The 23318-nt window shown below is 44.4% G+C and overlaps 1 protein-coding gene, 1 long non-coding RNA gene and 6 other non-coding genes across 10 annotated transcripts in view; 1 reads left to right on the top strand and 7 right to left on the bottom strand.

The window, feature by feature from the left end:
* The window catches only part of LOC101159213 (dehydrogenase/reductase SDR family member 13), a 336613-nt gene that overhangs the window by 90532 nt on the left and 222763 nt on the right, over window positions 1-23318 (bottom strand). The window lies entirely within an intron of this gene.
* Window positions 203-275, bottom strand: trnav-cac (transfer RNA valine (anticodon CAC)). Its single transcript has one exon. It is a non-coding gene; the product is annotated as a tRNA-Val (tRNA).
* Window positions 1408-1480, bottom strand: trnav-cac (transfer RNA valine (anticodon CAC)). The gene has a single exon. It is a non-coding gene; the product is annotated as a tRNA-Val (tRNA).
* Window positions 2613-2685, bottom strand: trnav-cac (transfer RNA valine (anticodon CAC)). Its single transcript has one exon. It is a non-coding gene; the product is annotated as a tRNA-Val (tRNA).
* On the bottom strand, window positions 3818-3890 carry trnav-cac (transfer RNA valine (anticodon CAC)). Its single transcript has one exon. It is a non-coding gene; the product is annotated as a tRNA-Val (tRNA).
* On the bottom strand, window positions 5023-5095 carry trnav-cac (transfer RNA valine (anticodon CAC)). The gene has a single exon. It is a non-coding gene; the product is annotated as a tRNA-Val (tRNA).
* trnav-cac (transfer RNA valine (anticodon CAC)) lies at window positions 15318-15390 on the bottom strand. Its single transcript has one exon. It is a non-coding gene; the product is annotated as a tRNA-Val (tRNA).
* On the top strand, window positions 19035-22428 carry LOC144981759 (uncharacterized). Of its 3 annotated transcripts, none has more exons than XR_013647268.1 (7): window positions 19035-19178; window positions 19556-19667; window positions 19739-19822; window positions 19908-19973; window positions 20163-20737; window positions 20814-21344; window positions 21446-22428. It is a non-coding gene; the product is annotated as an uncharacterized LOC144981759 (long non-coding RNA). The 3 variants fall into 3 exon arrangements; XR_013647270.1 differs by having other exon boundaries at window positions 21449-22428; XR_013647269.1 differs by having other exon boundaries at window positions 19913-19973.

Consider the following 23318-nt stretch of genomic DNA (forward strand, 5'->3'; position numbering starts at 1 on the left):
GGATTTTCTTCCATATGCATGATTTGTAGCTTGAAATAAATGGACAATACTTTCTTCACTCAGTTTTGAATAAGCAATGTCAGACCACGGCATGTTGTGACTTGATTAGTGGAAGGTATATCATGAGCAAAGAAATGCTGTAGCGCTGTGTTTATTGTCTGGTCTCCAAATGGTTCGGCTTTATTTCTTTTCATCAAATGAATGTTTCTGCCCAGTTTCGAGCTGGGGACCTTTCGCGTGTGAGGCGAACGTGATAACCACTACACTACAGAAACCTTAGTGGTTGATACTTTAAAATAACACACCTTGTTGATGACTTTAGAGAAAAGAAGGGCCAAGGTATGTGCGTAAAACAACAATTGCGGACGCTCCGAAACCTGTGTGATCTTGTACACTAACAAGTTGTTTTACAAGATGTCTGAGAGGCTGAATGAAGGTGTTCAGGTCCCCCAGAAATTTGTATCATTCTCCAGCAATTAGATGAAGAACGCATTGGTAGATGGTGATACTACCATATGTGTTTGATGCTTGTAATTCTAGCCCAGTAAAGATGAGACCCACAGGATTACACCTTGGAACCAAATGTTGTATTTCCTCTTTGAGTCTAAGAACTTGGGGAAAGTGCTTGTGGAATAGACAGAGAAATGGATATTGTCATGGAATCTGTTGACCCTGTGCCACTCCAAGCTTTTTAAAGCAATTATGCACTGGTGACAGCATGAAGGTACAAGTTTGGCATTTGCACATGTGCTAGCTACCAGTGGAGAATGCCTTTGGCCAGTATGGGGATTGAACCCACGACCTTGGCGTTATTATCACCACGCTCTAAACCATCTGAGCTAACTGGCCTTTCACAGCATGTTTGCTTGTCGTTAGAGACATGATCAGCAAATAAGTTCTGTTCCAAAAGCAACCCTACAAAACTGTCATATCTCCAGACGTCTCCAATTTAAGAAGTAAACAAATGCTTCTGCCCAGTTTAGAGCTGGGGACCTTTCGCGTGTTAAGCGAACGTGATAACCACTAGACTACAGAAACCTTTCATTTCGCTGGACTCACTTTTTGGATCAGGTAAGAGAATATGAGGAAGAAACATTGCGTGAAAGCCAAAATTTGGAGTTAAATTCTTCATCCTTTTCAGTTCATCATGAGGATCCAATGCTTTTTCTTGGGAATGTGAGCCCGGTGCTATTGCCTTGAGATGAGGATTTTCTTCCATATGCATGATTTGTAGCTTGAAATAAATGGACAATACTTTCTTCACTCAGTTTTGAATAAGCAATGTCAGACCACGGCATGTTGTGACTTGATTAGTGGAAGGTATATCATGAGCAAAGAAATGCTGTAGCGCTGTGTTTATTGTCTGGTCTCCAAATGGTTCGGCTTTATTTCTTTTCATCAAATGAATGTTTCTGCCCAGTTTCGAGCTGGGGACCTTTCGCGTGTGAGGCGAACGTGATAACCACTACACTACAGAAACCTTAGTGGTTGATACTTTAAAATAACACACCTTGTTGATGACTTTAGAGAAAAGAAGGGCCAAGGTATGTGCGTAAAACAACAATTGCGGACGCTCCGAAATCTGTGTGATCTTGTACACTAACAAGTTGTTTTACAAGATGTCTGAGAGGCTGAATGAAGGTGTTCAGGTCCCCCAGAAATTTGTATCATTCTCCAGCAATTAGATGAAGAACGCATTGGTAGATGGTGATACTACCATATGTGTTTGATGCTTGTAATTCTAGCCCAGTAAAGATGAGACCCACAGGATTACACCTTGGAACCAAATGTTGTATTTCCTCTTTGAGTCTAAGAACTTGGGGAAAGTGCTTGTGGAATAGACAGAGAAATGGATATTGTCATGGAATCTGTTGACCCTGTGCCACTCCAAGCTTTTTAAAGCAATTATGCACTGGTGACAGCATGAAGGTACAAGTTTGGCATTTGCACATGTGCTAGCTACCAGTGGAGAATGCATTTGGCCAGTATGGGGATTGAACCCACGACCTTGGCGTTATTATCACCACGCTCTAAACCATCTGAGCTAACTGGCCTTTCACAGCATGTTTGCTTGTCGTTAGAGACATGATCAGCAAATAAGTTCTGTTCCAAAAGCAACCCTACAAAACTGTCATATCTCCAGACGTCTCCAATTTAAGAAGTAAACAAATGCTTCTGCCCAGTTTAGAGCTGGGGACCTTTCGCGTGTTAAGCGAACGTGATAACCACTAGACTACAGAAACCTTTCATGTTGCTGGACTTACTTTTTGGATCAGGTAAGAGAATATGAGGAAGAAACATTGCGTGAAAGCCAAAATTTGGAGTTAAATTCTTTATCCATTTCAATTCAACATGAGGTTCCAATGATTTATCTTGGGAATGTGAGCCCGGTTCTATTGCCTTGAGATGAGGAAAGTCTTCCATATGCATGATTTGTAGCTTGAAATAAATGGACAATACTTTCTTCACTCAGTTTTGTTTAAGCAATGTCAGACCACGGCATGTTGTGACTTGATTAGTGGAAGGTACATCATGAGCAAAGAAATGCTGTAGCGCTGTGTTTATTGTCTGGTCTCCAAATGGTTTGTCTGTATTTCTTTTCATCAAATGAATGTTTCTGCCCAGTTTCGAGCTGGGGACCTTTCGCGTGTGAGGCGAACGTGATAACCACTACACTACAGAAACCTTAGTGGTTGATACTTTAAAATAACACACCTTGTTGATGACTTTAGAGAAAAGAAGGGCCAAGGTATGTGCGTAAAACAACAATTGCGGACGCTCCGAAACCTGTGTGATCTTGTACACTAACAAGTTGTTTTACAAGATGTCTGAGAGGCTGAATGAAGGTGTTCAGGTCCCCCAGAAATTTGTATCATTCTCCAGCAATTAGATGAAGAACGCATTGGTAGATGGTGATACTACCATATGTGTTTGATGCTTGTAATTCTAGCCCAGTAAAGATGAGACCCACAGGATTACACCTTGGAACCAAATGTTGTATTTCCTCTTTGAGTCTAAGAATTTGGGGAAAGTGCTTGTGGAATAGACAGAGAAATGGATATTGTCATGGAATCTGTTGACCCTGTGCCACTCCAAGCTTTTTAAAGCAATTATGCACTGGTGACAGCATGAAGGTACAAGTTTGGCATTTGCACATGTGCTAGCTACCAGTGGAGAATGCCTTTGGCCAGTATGGGGATTGAACCCATGACCTTGGCGTTATTAGCACCTCGCTCTAAACCATCTGAGCTAACTGGCCTTTCACAGCATGTTTGCTTGTCGTTAGAGACATGATCAGCAAATAAGTTCTGTTCCAAAAGCAACTTTAGGAAACTGTCATATCTCCAGACGTCTCCAATTTAAGAAGTAAACACATGTTTATGCACAGTTTCGAGCTGGGGACCTTTCGCGTGTTAGGCGAACGTGATAACCACTACACTACAGAAACCTTTCATTTCGCTGGACTCACTTTTTGGATCAGGTAAGAGAATATGAGGAAGAAACATTGCGTGAAAGCCAAAATTTGGAGTTAAATTCTTCATCCTTTTCAGTTCATCATGAGGATCCAATGCTTTTTCTTGGGAATGTGAGCCCGGTGCTATTGCCTTGAGATGAGGATTTTCTTCCATATGCATGATTTGTAGCTTGAAATAAATGGACAATACTTTCTTCACTCAGTTTTGAATAAGCAATGTCAGACCACGGCATGTTGTGACTTGATAAGTGGAAGGTATATCATGAGCAAAGAAATGCTGTAGCGCTGTGTTTATTGTCTGGTCTCCAAATGGTTCGGCTTTATTTCTTTTCATCAAATGAATGTTTCTGCCCAGTTTCGAGCTGGGGACCTTTCGCGTGTGAGGCGAACGTGATAACCACTACACTACAGAAACCTTAGTGGTTGATACTTTAAAATAACACACCTTGTTGATGACTTTAGAGAAAAGAAGGGCCAAGGTATGTGCGTAAAACAACAATTGCGGACGCTCCGAAACCTGTGTGATCTTGTACACTAACAAGTTGTTTTACAAGATGTCTGAGAGGCTGAATGAAGGTGTTCAGGTCCCCCAGAAATTTGTATCATTCTCCAGCAATTAGATGAAGAACGCATTGGTAGATGGTGATACTACCATATGTGTTTGATGCTTGTAATTCTAGCCCAGTAAAGATGAGACCCACAGGATTACACCTTGGAACCAAATGTTGTATTTCCTCTTTGAGTCTAAGAACTTGGGGAAAGTGCTTGTGGAATAGACAGAGAAATGGATATTGTCATGGAATCTGTTGACCCTGTGCCACTCCAAGCTTTTTAAAGCAATTATGCACTGGTGACAGCATGAAGGTACAAGTTTGGCATTTGCACATGTGCTAGCTACCAGTGGAGAATGCATTTGGCCAGTATGGGGATTGAACCCACGACCTTGGCGTTATTATCACCACGCTCTAAACCATCTGAGCTAACTGGCCTTTCACAGCATGTTTGCTTGTCGTTAGAGACATGATCAGCAAATAAGTTCTGTTCCAAAAGCAACCCTACAAAACTGTCATATCTCCAGACGTCTCCAATTTAAGAAGTAAACAAATGCTTCTGCCCAGTTTAGAGCTGGGGACCTTTCGCGTGTTAAGCGAACGTGATAACCACTAGACTACAGAAACCTTTCATGTTGCTGGACTTACTTTTTGGATCAGGTAAGAGAATATGAGGAAGAAACATTGCGTGAAAGCCAAAATTTGGAGTTAAATTCTTTATCCATTTCAATTCAACATGAGGTTCCAATGATTTATCTTGGGAATGTGAGCCCGGTTCTATTGCCTTGAGATGAGGAAAGTCTTCCATATGCATGATATGTAGCTTGAAATAAATGGACAATACTTTCTTCACTCAGTTTTGTTTAAGCAATGTCAGACCACGGCATGTTGTGACTTGATTAGTGGAAGGTACATCATGAGCAAAGAAATGCTGTAGCGCTGTGTTTATTGTCTGGTCTCCAAATGGTTCGTCTTTTTTTCTTTTCATCAAATGAATGTTTCTGCCCAGTTTCGAGCTGGGGACCTTTCGCGTGTGAGGCGAACGTGATAACCACTACACCACGGAAACCTTAGTGGTTGATACTTTAAAATAACACACCTTGTTGATGACTTTAGAGAAAAGAAGGGCCAGATCCGACGACGTGATGCTGTAGTATCGCGAGACCCAGCGAGACGAGTGTGGTGAGTCGACTCGGCGGCGCGTAAGCATTTGAACAAACATTTTCGATCTTGTTTTCATTTTTTCCGCCATATTAAAATATTTCCGGCAAATTAACATAACCTGTTAAGAGTATTAAGCTTCTGTCAGCCTGGAGGACCTGGAGAAATACATCGACGAGTGCTACAATACCTGCGTCATGGTGAAACCCAAAACCGCCACCACCACCCCCTCCTCCAAGCGTGGACGGCCTGAGGACTCTCCCGGGGCTGTGTCCTCTCCAGGCAGCGGCGTGAGCGATATCCTGGACTCGATTGATAAAAAGCTCTCCAGCTTTGATTGCCGCCTCAACTTGCTGGAGATCCTCCATAGAGAATTTCAAGGTCTGCGGGAGTCTCTGGAATTCAGCCAGCAGCAGGTGCGGGAGCTCGCAGAGGAGAACAAGGCCCTCAGAGAGACCGTCAAGACTCTGAGCAGCGACACCGCTCGTCTCTCCGAGGAGAACCGATCAATCAAGGAAACCCTCCTGGATCTTCAGTCAAGGAGCATGAGGGACAATCTAGTAATCTCCGGGGTTCCAGAGGAGGCAGGAGAAGTCCCCGAGGCCATGGTGAGGTCCTTTTTGGAAGACCATCTGAAGATCCCCAAGGAGGAAGTCCAGAAGATCTCCTTCCACAGGGTTCACCGGCTCGGAGGGAAAAGGCCGGACAATCAGCGTCCCCGTCCTATTGTTGCTAAATTTGAACATTATAAACAAAAGGAGCAGGTAAAAAGCAGAGGACGCGAGCTGAAAGGCACACATTACAGCGTGAATGATCAGTTTCCAGGCGAGATCCTCCGCCGGCGGAAAATCCTCTTCCCGCTGAGGAGGAAGCACCTGTCTGCTGGAGCACGCGCGGTGGTTGCCGTTGATAAACTTTTTGTGAATGGCAAGCTGTTCCGGGACCCAGAGGTAACACCCTGGCTGTGCTGAAGGCTTTCAGAGGTGCACTGACATCTGCGACGCCCAGAAGAAACCCGCAAACTTATTTAATTGAATAGGAAATAATCGGATCATCAATAATCCACACCTCTCAGGAAAAGTGTTTTTTCTTTCTCTCACATTCATGTTTCTGTTGTTGTTTCGCTGTTTTTGTTTTTTGTTCTTTTTCTTTCCCTCTCTCTTTTCTCTTGTCCCCCCCCCTTCCCATGTCCTCATATGTGAATCAGGTAAAGTCAACGCAACCACGGTGAGTATTTATTTATGCACGGAACGGGCGCGCGCGCATACTAGCGCGCATAAGAGCATGCACACGCAATCCCGCACACACACGTTGACAAACTGCAAAAACCTCACTTAGGCTCACACAGGACGCACGTAACATGCAGCTCACAGCCAAGACATGTCCACCTCCTACGCACAGCGCTTGTCAGTGTAGCAGGTACGCACAGCGGGCACGCGCACACGGACGGGCACACGCACTATTTAGCCTTGCACTCTCCCGGTTAGAACAGCTATGAACAGTCTTAACATCGTTAGCTGGAATGTGCGTGGACTTGGCGCTGGGCCAAAGAGATTGAAAGTGTTAAATCACCTGAATGATCTTAAAGCAGATATAGCTCTGCTGCAGGAGACCCATTTATCTTTATCAGCTGGTAATCTCCTGTGCTGTTCCCAGTATCCAGTTATGTATTCTGCCAGTTTCAACTCCAAACAAAGAGGGGTTGCAGTTTTGATTAAGAAAAATGTTACATTTACTCATAAGGACACAGTAACTGACCCAGAAGGCAGATTTGTAATCATTAATATATCCATTCAGAATAAAGACCTTTGCATCGCCAGCATCTATGGTCCGAATGTTGACGACTCTTCCTTCTTTCACAGATTCTTCACCTCACTCTCAGCTCACTCTGACTCCACAATCATTATAGGAGGAGACGTCAACCTTGTTATGGACCCTGAACTTGACAGACTCAGCACAGCAGCAAACCAGCGTACATGGCAGTCTGCAAGTATTCTAAAGCAGTACATGAATGATCTGGGTCTCTGCGACGCTTGGCGCTCATGTCATCCAAACACTAAGGGGTTCACCTTTTTCTCTCCAGTTCATCATTCACACTCTCGTTTAGATTATTTATTAGTCAGTAACTCCCTTTTGAAAGAAATTAAAAGTTCCAACATTCATCCAATTATTATCAGTGACCATGCACCAGTTTCTGTTACTATTTCAAGGGAAGTACCCACACCCTCAGGTTCAACCTGGAGATTTAATACGTCTCTGTTAAAAGACCAGGAATTTATTGAATTCTTTAAAAAAGAGTGGGCAACCTTCTTAGAATTCAACAATACTTCTGAAATATCACCAAGTATTCTTTGGGAAACAGCAAAAGCAGTCATGAGAGGGAAAATCATCTCTTATTCAACGCATAAAAAACGCAAAGAGAAAGCAGATTTATTAGAATTAGAAAATAAAATCAAAACCCTGGAGACTGCTTATGCTGCTTCTGCACAGGAACACATACTGGGCGACCTGAAAAATTTAAAGCTGCAGTTTAATGACATCATCAATAAACAAACACAATTCCAGATACAAAGGCTTCGACTGGAAAGATATGAAAACTCGAATAAATCTGGCAAATTTCTAGCTAATCAGCTTAAAATTAATAAAGAAAAATCAACAATCGCTTCTATTATGGACAAAACAGGGAATGTCACCCATGACCCGGTAAAAATTAATAATGCGTTTAAAGACTTTTATCAAAACTTATACGCTCCACAGATCAATCCATCAGAACAAAGCATCAACTCATTTCTTACCAATATAAACCTGCCCAAGTTAAACGAAGATCAAATCACAAATTTAGACTCTCCGCTCTCGTTGTCTGAGCTTCATGAAGCTCTGTTACTTATGCCTAACAGCAAAGCACCAGGACCCGACGGCTTTCCAGCAGAGTTTTATAAGGAATTCTGGGAACAACTGGCACCAACGTTTTATAAAACGGTAAAATTTATCAATGAAAGCCAATCTCTACCACCTAACATGAACTCTGCCAACATTATCCTTCTTCTAAAACCAGACAAAGACCCCACGAGTCCTTCAAGCTATCGCCCCATTTCTTTAATTAATGCAGATGTAAAAATTATCTGCAAAGCACTAGCACAGAGAATAGAAAAAGTCACTCCTCACATAATTCACCTTGATCAAACTGGATTCATCAAAGGCAGACACTCGGATGACAATGTCCGCAGACTCGTTAACATAATAGACTTTGCCACCATCAAAAACCAGGAAATGACTATACTATCACTGGATGCTGAAAAAGCCTTTGATAGAGTAAATTGGAAGTTCCTCATTGCTGCCCTCCATAAGTTTGGGTTTGGAGAATCATTCATCAATTGGATCAAAATATTATATCACAACCCCAATGCATCAGTTAGAACTAATAAACAGACTTCCAACAGGTTTTTTCTTGGAAGAGGAACTAGACAGGGTTGCCCACTCTCCCCCTCTCTTTTTGCAATATTTATCGAGCCTCTAGCTGCAGCAATAAGACAGAATGAGAGTATCAAAGGAATTAAAACCAAACACAGCCATCATAAAATTAGTCTCTATGCAGATGACATATTACTGTTTTTAAGTAATATACATTCTGTAAATGAAACGGCAACAATCATTAATGAATTCTCTTCTATATCAGACTATTCCATTAATTGGAATAAATCTGTTTTATTACCACTGAACAGTAATGCGGAGCAAGGACCCACAATACCAGTTAAATCAGGCAATATAAAATATCTAGGTATTTATTTTCCCCCCAAAATATCAGAACTGGTGCAGCTAAACTACACCCCATTACTGAAAAACATACAGGACGATCTAACACGCTGGACCAACCTGCCTCTGTCCCTTATGGGCAAGATAGCCACGGTAAAAATGAAAATCTTACCCAAAGTTAATTATCTATTCTCAATGATTCCCACACAACCGCCATTAAAATGGTTCAAAACATTAGACTCATCCATATCAAGCTTTCTATGGAACAATAAACCTGCAAGAATTAGTCTAAAAACTTTAAAATCTGCAAAAAGCTGTGGAGGATTAGAATTACCTAATTTCCACAATTACTTTCTTGCAAATAGACTACAATACATCTTAAAATGGTTAAAAAATAATCCAGAAACCAACTCATGGTTAGACTTGGAACAGGCGTTATGTGGAAAGATCAACCTGTCAGATCTTCCATTTATCAGCCAAATAGTTAAAAGACAGGATTGTTTCAAAAGTACCAATATAAATGCCACCTTAACAGCCTGGTGGGAATTTCTCAAAATATCAAAATCATCAATTCAACCGTGCAAAATGACACCCATCTGGAACAACCCAGACATCCTCATAAACAAAAAGATTATCCACTTCCCAGCTTGGCAAGCAGGGGGCATAAAACAACTAGAGCACATAATTATTGATAGAAGATTCATAACTCCCCAGGAACTTCAAGACAAACATGGAATATATAACTTCTTGGAATATCAGCAACTTAAATCAATTATTACTAAAAAGTTTAAATACAGAGACAACGATTTAAAGCTACCAGATGTAGTTACCACTCTGATCAATTTCACAATGAATAAAACTCTCTCCAAAATATACAAACTTTTATGTAATTTAGATAATAATATTTCACTTCCGACAACAAAATGGGATGCGGATTTGAGCATCAGCACAGATGAAAGCTTTTGGTCAGAACTTTGTCTAAACACCTTTAAACTGACAAAAAGTCCAAATCTGCAGCTAATCCATTTCAAAACTCTTCACAGAATTTACTACACTGGACAGAGGATGTTCAAGATGGGTCTCAGTAACTCAGACATTTGTCAGCACTGTGACAGTAATCTACCCGACAATTACATGCATGCACTGTGGTTCTGCACGCCTGTCCAGGCTCTCTGGCAGCAGGTATGTGCCGATCTATCAGTCTGGCTTAAGGTTTCAATCACAGCTTCACCGTCACTTTGTGTGCTTGGTGACATGAGTGCCATCGATGTAGAAGGAGGATTAGGCTCTATCATTTTCATAACTCTTTGCATTGCTAAAAAAACTATTTTAATAAATTGGAAAAGCAAGAAAAATATAAATATAAGTCAACACAGAAATCTGCTGCTTGATCATATCAGCTTGGAAAAAATGTCAGCCCAAGGTTCAAGTAACTTTGAAAGAACTCAGTCTCTCTGGTCTCCCATAGCTAACTCCTTGACCTAGGGGGTGGGGGGGGCCTGGTCGTCGCCGCTCCTTGCCCTTCTGCCGTGGGCTGGGGTGGGGGTCGGGGCCTCCGGTGCCTGGCGGGGGGTGGTGGGGGCTCCGTTGGTCGGGGGGTCGGGTCCGGCGCCTGGGTTGGGCGGGCTGGGGCGCTGCATGGTCCTCTGGGCTTGGGTGTGGGGGTGCGTGGTGGGGGGGTGGGGTGGTGGTCTGGCTTGGCTTGGGGGGGTGGTCCCTTTGCCTGTGCTGGGGGGGGTTGGCGGGGGGCGCTGCTCGGGGGTGGGCCCAGCGGCGCTGGATGGGCTTCCCACCTACACCTGGGGCTGGGATCGGCCCTTCCCTGGCTCTGGGGCGGGACGGGACAGCCCTCTTGGGGCCCCCGGTCGCTCTGGGTGTCATCCGCTTTGGCTGCGGGGTCTGGGGGGTGGTGGGGTGGGGGGTCTTGTCGGCCCTGCCTTGTGGGGGGGCATTCTGGGGGAGGGGGGGGGGCACTATTGGTACGGGGCAGGGGGGGTTGACGGGTCGGGGTCTCCGCTGAGGCCATCGGCGGTTTCCCCGGCCGGTCGGCTGCCTCGGTCCCGTCGAGGCCTGACCAGAGCTCTTCCAGGGCCGGCGTTTGGGGGTGGGGGCCTGGGCTTGCTCCTGGGGGGGGCCGACGCTTTCTGGCTCCTCTCTCTCTGTGTGGGGGGGGGTGGTGCTGGGCCTGGGGTGTCGGCGCCTCCGGGGGTGGGGCCCCTGGGCTGGGTGGGCCTGGCCCCCTTGCTGGGGGGGGGGGGGGGGGCAGCTGTCTGACCACCGGGGGACAGTCTACCAGCTGTCCCCAACTTACCCCCTTCCTCATATAACCTCATAATAGGGTGAGGGGGTGGGGGGCTTAGCCTGCGATGAGCCTTGGGGGGGGGGGGTTTACTAGGCAGTGGCCCCCCTCCCATGGTTGCCGTATGGAGTGGGCCCCCCCTCTTTCGGTTTTATTTGCACCTTAGACATGTAGGGCCCTTGGTAGGGGGGGTGCTTGGACATCACTGCCAGCAAGCAGCGGATGTCCTCCTGGCACCCTACCCGCCAATTTTAACCACACCTTAGACATTTAGGGTCCCTTGGTGGGGAGGGTGAGGGGACGTCACTGTGAGTAATCAGGAGATGTCCCCTCAGTGCCCTACCCGCCAATTTTAACTGCACCCCCCTTAGCACACACACCCCTCCCCCCTCAATATATACATTCCAACATAAACACACACACATGCACACACACACCCTCTCAAACACACATACACGCACACACATTTTGCAAGGAAGGTGGGACCTAGGGCCATCTGTCCCCTGCCTCTTCCCTGGTGGGGGGTACGGGCCCCTTTGCAACGGCGGCCGTGTCCCCGGGGTGCCGGCTTCCTGGGCCCGGCGGTGCTCTCTCCGCGCGGCGGGGGGGTTCACATTACATCTGAGCCGGGAGTGTTCGTGTCCCTGGGGGGTGGGTTCTGGTCCTTGCTCCTGGGCGCTGGGCCCCGCCATATTTCCAACTGTGGCCGAGCCTGGTCGGGCCATATTTACAACACCCCTTGTGGGCCCTCTTTTTTTCCCCGGGGTTCCCCCCCTCTTGGGCGGGGGCGGCGGGCCCCTGCCCCGCTCCTCCCTGGACCAGCCGCGGGCCGGGCGGATGGCTGCCTGGAGCGCGGAGCGGGTCTCCCTTGGGGGGTCCTGGCTCGTACCTGGGGTTGGGGCGGGGGGATGCCCGGAACTCCTGGGTGGTGGTGGGGTGCTCGTCTGGGGCTGTGGGCGTCCGTCTCCGGTGGGGCCCTGCGTTGGGTTCTCCCGGCGCGGCGGGGGGGCTGCTCTCCTGGTTGGGCTGGGGCGGCGCTCTCTCTCCCTCCGTGCTTCCCTGCTCTCTGGCTCTGGGGGCCTTGCGGCGGTCCTGCTGGCCCTGGCCTGGGTGGCGGGCTTGGTCGCCCGGGCGGCGGTTGTTCCCTGCCGGTTCCCGTGTGGCGTTGGGGGGATTCCGGCTGCCGCTGCTGCTGCGGTGGGGGTCTTGGGGTGGGGATGGCTGGGCACTCTCCCTCCTTCTTTCCACGTTCCACCATCCATTTTAGAAGAACATAAACACTCACCTGAGCACAGGTGTTAGCTCACCTTTGCACTTACAGTTTGCATGACTGAATGACTGAAATATTTCACACTAGTTGGTTTTAAGGCATAAGTATGCGTGTGAACACTATCTGTTTTGTATATATGTCGACAGGTGGACATTTTTGCAGCTAGCAGGTGTGTTTATAACATTTGAGTGTGTGTGTGGACAGGCTCCGCCCTTATTGTACTACATTTGAACGTTACCATAATGATTAACAACCAGTAAACTTGTTGCTTTATGCTGCTTCATGGTCTTATCCCCCTTCCCCTCCTATTATCACCCCCTACCCCCCCTCTCTCTATCGTCCCTCTCTCTTCTTCCCCTCTTTCCTTTTCCGTCCGGTCCAACACCAAAGATTTTCAGACATGATTGAAATTAATAAAGTTTGGCCTCAATTACAAAAGGGGTTTATCCAGACATACCTTTGGTTTGTCTGAAGATTAATAACCCCTCTTGTTAAAGTAAAATCTGTCCAACACAAGAGGCCCTCAGCTCTCATCTGTCTGCCCAGCTGTTGGACAGGACAAGTTTAAAAAAAAAAAAAAAAAAAAAAAAAAAAAAAAAAAAAAGAGAAAAGAAGGGCCAAGGTATGTGCGTAAAACAACAATTGCGGACGCTCCGAAACCTGTGTGATCTTGTACACCAGGGGTCGGGAACCTTTTTGGCCAAGAGAGCCATAAACGCCACATATTTTTAAATGTAATTTTGAAAGAGCCATACATACAATAATGTAGCGTCCCTTTCCCACACTGAGGCACGGAGACTTAACCTCTTTTAAGGTTCTTTATTCTGGTTACTGTAAACCGCAACAAACGCCCAACAATTAATTCAGCAACTCCTTATTCTCGCCCGCCGAGACGAGAGAGAGCGCTTCTCCCAACTTTATATTCCCCTGCTCCCGCTCCAGTCCTCGCATTTCCCTTATTCGGCCCATAGCTGAACCCCATTGGTCCAAACTACCTAACAACAGGCTGAGCGACAGAACTAAGAGCCAATCAGATCACTGCTTGATCGATGCGTTCCATGAACTCCAGAACTTTTAACGTGGCCCAACAGCCAAGTTAAACTGAGTCCGCGACAATATTTTTAAAACTAAAAATACAAATGAATGTGTGCATTTGATGTAATTTCAACATTTTTAAAGTACAATAGGTCTGTGGATTCTTTTTAATAACATCGTTATGCTGTTGCTGATAAATGGTGAGTATTTCTCGTGGTAGTTCTGCTGATTGTCTAGTCTGGTTGATACTTGGTGAGTTTCTGCTTCTTGCAGGCGTTGAGACTTTAAACGTGATCGTAGGTCTGAATGTTCTGTAGATGTGAGAAAGACTGCTCACATGCAGACGGGGAGCCAAACACACACTCACACGCCGCAGTGAGTGACAGGCAGCGGGTTTACGTTTTTACCATCCCTGCGAGATTCACCTGCTGCCCCCCTCCCCCCCCCCCCCCGGCTTTCTTCCTCACACATCCCGTCCCCGCAACTGCGCGCTCTTCCTCAAAGACGGGAGCGTGCAGTTTTAGGCACGGCAATTCACAGGTTTCCGGGTGGAACAAACTCTGTGAAATAATAGATAATAGTAAACTGATAGTTTTCTCTCCAAGCACCGCTACTACTGCGCGCCTCTGGCATCGCGACCGAGAAGGACTGGTCTAATGAAAAAAAAAGTATAATTAAAGATTTGTCTGCGAGCCACATGTGACCATCAAAAGAGCCATATATGGCTCGCGAGCCATAGGTTCCCGACCCCTGTTGTACACTAACAAGTTGTTTTACAAGATGTCTGAGAGGCTGAATGAAGGTGTTCAGGTCCCCCAGAAATTTGTATCATTCTCCAGCAATTAGATGAAGAACGCATTGGTAGATGGTGATACTACCATATGTGTTTGATGCTTGTAATTCTAGCCCAGTAAAGATGAGACCCACAGGATTACACCTTGGAACCAAATGTTGTATTTCCTCTTTGAGTCTAAGAACTTGGGGAAAGTGCTTGTGGAATAGACAGAGAAATGGATATTGTCATGGAATCTGTTGACCCTGTGCCACTCCAAGCTTTTTAAAGCAATTATGCACTGGTGACAGCATGAAGGTACAAGTTTGGCATTTGCACATGTGCTAGCTACCAGTGGAGAATGCATTTGGCCAGTATGGGGATTGAACCCACGACCTTGGCGTTATTATCACCACGCTCTAAACCATCTGAGCTAACTGGCCTTTCACAGCATGTTTGCTTGTCGTTAGAGACATGATCAGCAAATAAGTTCTGTTCCAAAAGCAACCCTACAAAACTGTCATATCTCCAGACGTCTCCAATTTAAGAAGTAAACAAATGCTTCTGCCCAGTTTAGAGCTGGGGACCTTTCGCGTGTTAAGCGAACGTGATAACCACTAGACTACAGAAACCTTTCATGTTGCTGGACTTACTTTTTGGATCAGGTAAGAGAATATGAGGAAGAAACATTGCGTGAAAGCCAAAATTTGGAGTTAAATTCTTTATCCATTTCAATTCAACATGAGGTTCCAATGATTTATCTTGGGAATGTGAGCCCGGTTCTATTGCCTTGAGATGAGGAAAGTCTTCCATATGCATGATATGTAGCTTGAAATAAATGGACAATACTTTCTTCACTCAGTTTTGTTTAAGCAATGTCAGACCACGGCATGTTGTGACTTGATTAGTGGAAGGTACATCATGAGCAAAGAAATGCTGTAGCGCTGTGTTTATTGTCTGGTCTCCAAATGGTTCGTCTTTTTTTCTTTTCATCAAATGAATGTTTCTGCCCAGTTTCGAGCTGGGGACCTTTCGCGTGTGAGGCGAACGTGATAACCACTACACCACGGAAACCTTAGTGGTTGATACTTTAAAATAACACACCTTGTTGATGACTTTAGAGAAAAGAAGGGCCAAGGTATGTGCGTAAAACAACAATTGCGGACGCTCCGAAACCTGTGTGATCTTGTACACCAGGGGTCGGGAACCTTTTTGGCCAAGAGAGCCATAAACGCCACATATTTTTAAATGTAATTTTGAAAGAGCCATACATACAATAATGTAGCGTCCCTTTCCCACACTGAGGCACGGAGACTTAACCTCTTTTAAGGTTCTTTATTCTGGTTACTGTAAACCGCAACAAACGCCCAACAATTAATTCAGCAACTCCTTATTCTCGCCCGCCGAGACGAGAGAGAGCGCTTCTCCCAACTTTATATTCCCCTGCTCCCGCTCCAGTCCTCGCATTTCCCTTATTCGGCCCATAGCTGAACCCCATTGGTCCAAACTACCTAACAACAGGCTGAGCGACAGAACTAAGAGCCAATCAGATCACTGCTTGATCGATGCGTTCCATGAACTCCAGAACTTTTAACGTGGCCCAACAGCCAAGTTAAACTGAGTCCGCGACAATATTTTTAAAACTAAAAATACAAATGAATGTGTGCATTTGATGTAATTTCAACATTTTTAAAGTACAATAGGTCTGTGGATTCTTTTTAATAACATCGTTATGCTGTTGCTGATAAATGGTGAGTATTTCTCGTGGTAGTTCTGCTGATTGTCTAGTCTGGTTGATACTTGGTGAGTTTCTGCTTCTTGCAGGCGTTGAGACTTTAAACGTGATCGTAGGTCTGAATGTTCTGTAGATGTGAGAAAGACTGCTCACATGCAGACGGGGAGCCAAACACACACTCACACGCCGCAGTGAGTGACAGGCAGCGGGTTTACGTTTTTACCATCCCTGCGAGATTCACCTGCTGCCCCCCTCCCCCCCCCCCCGGCTTTCTTCCTCACACATCCCGTCCCCGCAACTGCGCGCTCTTCCTCAAAGACGGGAGCGTGCAGTTTTAGGCACGGCAATTCACAGGTTTCCGGGTGGAACAAACTCTGTGAAATAATAGATAATAGTAAACTGATAGTTTTCTCTCCAAGCACCGCTACTACTGCGCGCCTCTGGCATCGCGACCGAGAAGGACTGGTCTAATGAAAAAAAAAGTATAATTAAAGATTTGTCTGCGAGCCACATGTGACCATCAAAAGAGCCATATATGGCTCGCGAGCCATAGGTTCCCGACCCCTGTTGTACACTAACAAGTTGTTTTACAAGATGTCTGAGAGGCTGAATGAAGGTGTTCAGGTCCCCCAGAAATTTGTATCATTCTCCAGCAATTAGATGAAGAACGCATTGGTAGATGGTGATACTACCATATGTGTTTGATGCTTGTAATTCTAGCCCAGTAAAGATTAGACCCACAGGATTACACCTTGGAACCAAATGTTGTATTTCCTCTTTGAGTCAAAGAATTTGGGGAAAGTGCTTGTGGAATAGACAGAGAAATGGATATTGTCATGGAATCTGTTGACCCTGTGCCACTCCAAGCTTTTCAAAGCAATTATGCAATGGTGACAGCATGAAGGTACAAGTTTGGCATTTGCACATGTGCTAGCTACCAGTGGAGAATGCCTTTGGCCAGTATGGGGATTGAACCCACGACCTTGGCGTTATTATCACCACGCTCTAAACCATCTGAGCTAACTGGCCTTTCACAGCATGTTTGCTTGTCGTTAGAGACATGATCAGCAAATAAGTTCTGTTCCAAAAGCAACTTTAGGAAACTGTCATATCTCCAGTCGTCTCCAATTTAAGAAGTAAACACATGTTTATGCACAGTTTCGAGCTGGGGACCTTTCGCGTGTTAGGCGAACGTGATAACCACTACACTACAGAAACCTTTCATTTCGCTGGACTCACTTTTTGGATCAGGTAAGAGAATATGAGGAAGAAACATTGCGTGAAAGCCAAAATTTGGAGTTAAATTCTTCATCCTTTTCAGTTCATCATGAGGATCCAATGCTTTTTCTTGGGAATGTGAGCCCGGCGCTATTGCCTTGAGATGAGGATTTTCTTCCATATGCATGATTTGTAGCTTGAAATAAATGGACAATACTTTCTTCACTCAGTTTTGAATAAGCAATGTCAGACCACGGCATGTTGTGACTTGATTAGTGGAAGGTATATCATGAGCAAAGAAATGCTGTAGTGCTGTGTTTATTGTCTGGTCTCCAAATGGTTCGGCTTTATTTCTTTTCATCAAATGAATGTTTCTGCCCTGTTTCGAGCTGGGGACCTTTCGCGTGTGAGGCGAACGTGATAACCACTACACTACAGAAACCTTAGTGGTTGATACTTTAAAATAACACACCTTGTTGATGACTTTAGAGAAAAGAAGGGCCAAGGTATGTGCGTAAAACAACAATTGCGGACGCTCCGAAACCTGTGTGATCTTGTACACTAACAAGTTGTTTTACAAGATGTCTGAGAGGCTGAATGAAGGTGTTCAGGTCCCCCAGAAATTTGTATCATTCTCCAGCAATTAGATGAAGAACGCATTGGTAGATGGTGATACTACTATATGTGTTTGATGCTTGTAATTCTAGCCCAGTAAAGATGAGACCCACAGGATTACACCTTGGAACCAAATGTTGTATTTCCTCTTTGAGTCTAAGAACTTGGGGAAAGTGCTTGTGGAATAGACAGAGAAATGGATATTGTCATGGAATCTGTTGACCCTGTGCCACTCCAAGCTTTTTAAAGCAATTATGCACTGGTGACAGCATGAAGGTACAAGTTTGGCATTTGCACATGTGCTAGCTACCAGTGGAGAATGCCTTTGGCCAGTATGGGGATTGAACCCACGACCTTGGCGTTATTATCACCACACTCTAAACCATCTGAGCTAACTGGCCTTTCACAGCATGTTTGCTTGTCGTTAGAGACATGATCAGCAAATAAGTTCTGTTCCAAAAGCAACTTTAGGAAACTGTCATATCTCCAGACGTCTCCAATTTAAGAAGTAAACACATGTTTATGCACAGTTTCGAGCTGGGGACCTTTCGCGTGTTAGGCGAACGTGATAACCACTACACTACAGAAACCTTTCATTTCGCTGGACTCACTTTTTGGATCAGGTAAGAGAATATGAGGAAGAAACATTGCGTGAAAGCCAAAATTTGGAGTTAAATTCTTCATCCTTTTCAGTTCATCATGAGGATCCAATGCTTTTTCTTGGGAATGTGAGCCCGGTGCTATTGCCTTGAGATGAGGATTTTCTTCCATATGCATGATTTGTAGCTTGAAATAAATGGACAATACTTTCTTCACTCAGTTTTGAATAAGCAATGTCAGACCACGGCATGTTGTGACTTGATAAGTGGAAGGTATATCATGAGCAAAGAAATGCTGTAGCGCTGTGTTTATTGTCTGGTCTCCAAATGGTTCGGCTTTATTTCTTTTCATCAAATGAATGTTTCTGCCCAGTTTCGAGCTGGGGACCTTTCGCGCGGGAGGCTAAAATGGTTAAGCTTAACTCTCTTAACTTTTCCCATTCATTCTCTATGGTAGTTCTTAACACTACGGATGTAATATACTTTTTCGCCACTAGCGGGATTTTGGGGGCGCTGTTTCCACATCGCCGTAGTAGCAAGGATTTCACAGGAAGAGCATGCAGGAAGAGAGAACAACAACAATCTTGCGGTCAGACTAAATCCGATCGCTGTTAAAACATATCGCTGCTGAAACTCCAGTGGTTAAGATAACAGCTGGGATGAGAGGAACATCTTCAAACTAGAAACTTTGAGCAGTTAAGTGTTTGTATGTGTGCGTGTGTGTGTGTGTGTGTGTGTGTGTGTGTGTGTGTTTGTTTTCAAAACCTTTTTCATTTTACCAAAGGTAGTGTGGAGGTGAACAGGGTTTACATTACATTGTCTACGCTACTTTTACTATGCATAACATAAAACAGTATTTTATTATGCATTTAATGGATTATATATGCAGGTATATTGTACTATATGCAAAATCTGAGATCTGAGAAACTATTTTGCTGGATGATCAGTGAAGCCTCCTTCAAGTAGTGACGACAACCAGCTGGTTGGATTTGGTGTGCATTCTAAGAAGACCTGGAGGGATGTCTGGGAGAAAAGAGAAGATGGATATGCACTATTTATCCTCAGGAAACAGTGTGTTTCAGGCAGCAAAATGTTCCTGCTCCAGCAGTACCTGAAGAAGAAAGAGGGTCAGACTAAGAGTTCTTCAGAACCTGCTCTTCCTAAACCTTCTTCTGATCCTCCAGGTCTGTGGCAGACAAGACCTTCATGCTGACGTTAGGAAAGATGGTAGAAATGATGTTTCCCATATTTTCAGTGTCTTCTTTAGAGATGGAAGATGGTGAAGAGTTGGAGAGAATGATGCTTTCTGTCTCTCCATCCAAACTCCTCCCTTTACAAGGTAAAACTAAAACACTCACAAGTACACACAGAGTGTTAATTACTACTCCTGATTCCAACCTGTTTTCTCATTTATTTGACGAAAGAGCAGAGACATGTGGTGAAGAAGATGACAGGACCCACGTGTTTACCAACACTCCCAACTCAGCCGAGTGAGCACCACCAACGTGCACACATCATGCATTACGTGTTGATCATGTTTCTGTATGCAGAATAGTAGTAATAGTAAACTGATATTAGACTACATGTTGGTCTTAGATCAGTCCTTTCTTTACACTCAGCACTTTTAAATGTGTCTGTTCAAAAAGAAGAATATTCATGTTTACTTTATTTTCTTTCAGGTTCACATTGTAAAGGTCTAGCTGCCGCTGCCACCGCCATTGCCACCGCCGCCGCTGCTGCTGGTGCCTGATGGTTCCGTCGTAAACCAGGATCACATTTTCTTTTCTTCTGCTTGCTCGTTGGCCACGTTCTGTTCTAACACGTTCTGTGTTTTGTCTGATTGCTTTTGTGATGCTGAAGGTATTCATTGTTTGTCGTCGAGGGTAAATACAGAATTATTTTATTTGCATGGGTTTGGTGTGAAAATGATTGAAAGAAGGCAGTCTTAAAAAAAAGCAGAATTACAACAAAAGTATATGTCTTAACATGTCAGAGTGAAGTGGTTGCACATGGATTTTTACATCATAATTGTACCTTTCCTGGTCAAGCAAAAGATAATTAATGAAACTAATTATTCGTTTATTGATTTTCATACCACTCCTGTTCTACTGAGCTAGTTTTCTTTGAGTGTTTTGCACAGTTACTAACAAAGAACTGTAAATGATTTGCCCATGATGATGGCCGTGATGGATATTTCTTTTTATCTGAATCTAGACCAACCAGAGGTCCAGCTGTGCTGCTGCTACACATGCAGGTAAGTGTTGAGGATCATTTGTCAGCTTTACTCTGCTGCAGTGTCCTGTCTGTTTCTGACTGCCTTTTTTCACCAGTTTCTTCTGCTCCAGTGAAGACTCCTCTGCCAATACCACCAGAATGTCACGGCTGGAGGGACGGAAACCCAAGTGCAGATGGAAATCAGGCTGAGACTCAGGAATGCGCTTAGGAGGCAATTTAATGCTAACAGAAAGCGCCACAATGTGGGATCACAAAAACACGAAAAGCTCCTCAAGAGAGGGAAAACTGCAAAAGGCAAAAAAGGGAACAACTAAGCTCAGAAAAAGGCTAAGGGACAAAACAGACCTCAGTGTCGGCTGAGTAGGAAAACCACTGACTTAACAGGGACGCACCAACACTGAGGACTGAGTAGCATCAACTTAAATAAGCATGATTGCAAAGTGCAGGCATCTGTGCACTCCTCCACAGAGAAGACCAGACAGGGAAGGGAGGGGCCATCCAGGAGGAGCAACAGCCGACCTGCAAATCACAGAGACAGTCAGGAAACAGAACAGAAGAAACACCACACTGTGTCACAGAGTTGCTCGCTTTGGAACGGTCTCAAAGTGTCCAGGAGAAAACCTACAGTCAGTGCATTAACTTTGACAAAAATGCAAAGTACTGTATTCATTTGGACTTTGAGATAATATTTTATTCAACAACTCATGTTATTTTTTTATTTTTCCAGCAGTCGTTGGAAGACCCTCAGCTCTGTCTGCAGCTCCTCCTCCTGCTCACTTTCAGCCAACGCCTGCTGCTCCACCACTTCCATTCTATGACCAAGATGTCAGCAGCTGGAACTGCTGTCCACAGCAGAGGATCTGGATGAAAACAGAGATGGAAGCCTTAGGACTCTGGCCTGGGTCTCCACCTGTAAGACATGCCATGAATGTGATTTCCTTGTGGCGTAACCCACCTCAGATCATCATTTACCGTAAAACATTTGGAGACCCAGCAGTTGTGGCATAAACTCACTGAAGGAAGTGAAACTGTCACTGTGCCAGTTTTACTCTCCCTCCTGCTCCAGTGAAACCCCACCCAGCATTAGACCAGATGAAGCTCCTCTAACTAAGACTGACATTGAAAAAAAGGTGAAGGAGATTGTAGGTCTGCAGCAACAACAGCAGAAACCTGGAAAAAAGATGACACAGAACAGTCTGGCTTGTGGGTAGACAAAGTTTCGTGAACAGAAGATGGATCTTCGGTTCATCAGTCTGGGGATGTGAGATACTTCTACTGCTCCAAAAAAGTACACCAGATCTATGCAGCAGAAGGCCTTACCAACCCCAGGATGCCATTTGCAGACTTTTTTTTTTGACAGAGTTAAAGGCTGCATTCATGGTCTCACACACACTGATTATGATAGAACTCCTGATGTTATCCTTCAATGTTAAAATATTTCTAATTTAGTTTGTGAAATCTATTTTGTGAATACAGTTTTCTTACATATTTATTCTTGAATTGTTTAGTTTTGATAGAAAAAGCAAATAGTTTTACTACTTCCTCAATTCTTTTTACATCTTTAAAGTACTTGTATTAATTTTTGGATGCTTAAATCCTTATGCCCTTTAATTGTAAATACATGGTTGAACATGTCGATACATTTTGTGGTAAATACTGTATTTTTATGTATTTATTGCATGTTTATATCTTAATAAAGCATGGTTGAAATTGAAATGAGCAACAGATTATGACTGTTTTTTGGCACAAGCAAAGATAGAAATAGAAAACTATAATTATTAAATGTCATTTTTAACTTGACAAAAATAACATTTATTATATCATAACTTCTGACTGACATCTCTCTAACTGGGGCTCGAACTCGGGACCAAAGGATTTTGTCACCTTGGACAGCGCTACACAAGCTACAATGTGATTGGCTGCCTGTGTTGCAGCAGCTGCAATTTGATTGGCTGTTCCGTGTTACAGGTATATGCGGCTGGCCCCCGCGTGTGAGGCGAACGTGATAACCACTACACTACAGAAACCTTAGTGGTTGATACTTTAAAATAACACACCTTGTTGATGACTTTAGAGAAAAGAAGGGCCAAGGTATGTGCGTAAAACAACAATTGCGGACGCTCCGAAACCTGTGTGATCTTGTACACTAACAAGTTGTTTTACAAGATGTATAAGAGGCTGAATGAAGGTGTTCCGGTCCCCCAGAAATTTGTATCATTCTCCAGCAATTAGATGAAGAACGCATTGGTAGATGGTGATACTACCATATGTGTTTGATGCTTGTAATTCTAGCCCAGTAAAGATTAGACCCACAGGATTACACCTTGGAACCAAATGTTGTATTTCCTCTTTGAGTCAAAGAATTTGGGGAAAGTGCTTGTGGAATAGACAGAGAAATGGATATTGTCATGGAATCTGTTGACCCTGTGCCACTCCAAGCTTTTTAAAGCAATTATGCACTGGTGACAGCATGAAGGTACAAGTTTGGCATTTGCACATGTGCTAGCTACCAGTGGAGAATGCCTTTGGCCAGTATGGGGATTGAACCCACGACCTTGGCGTTATTATCACCACGCTCTAAACCATCTGAGCTAACTGGC

Source organism: Oryzias latipes, chromosome 13, assembly GCF_053564925.1.
Source record: "Oryzias latipes strain Hd-rR chromosome 13, Olatipes_Hd-rR_3.1".
Taxonomy (NCBI): Eukaryota; Metazoa; Chordata; class Actinopteri; order Beloniformes; family Adrianichthyidae; genus Oryzias; species Oryzias latipes.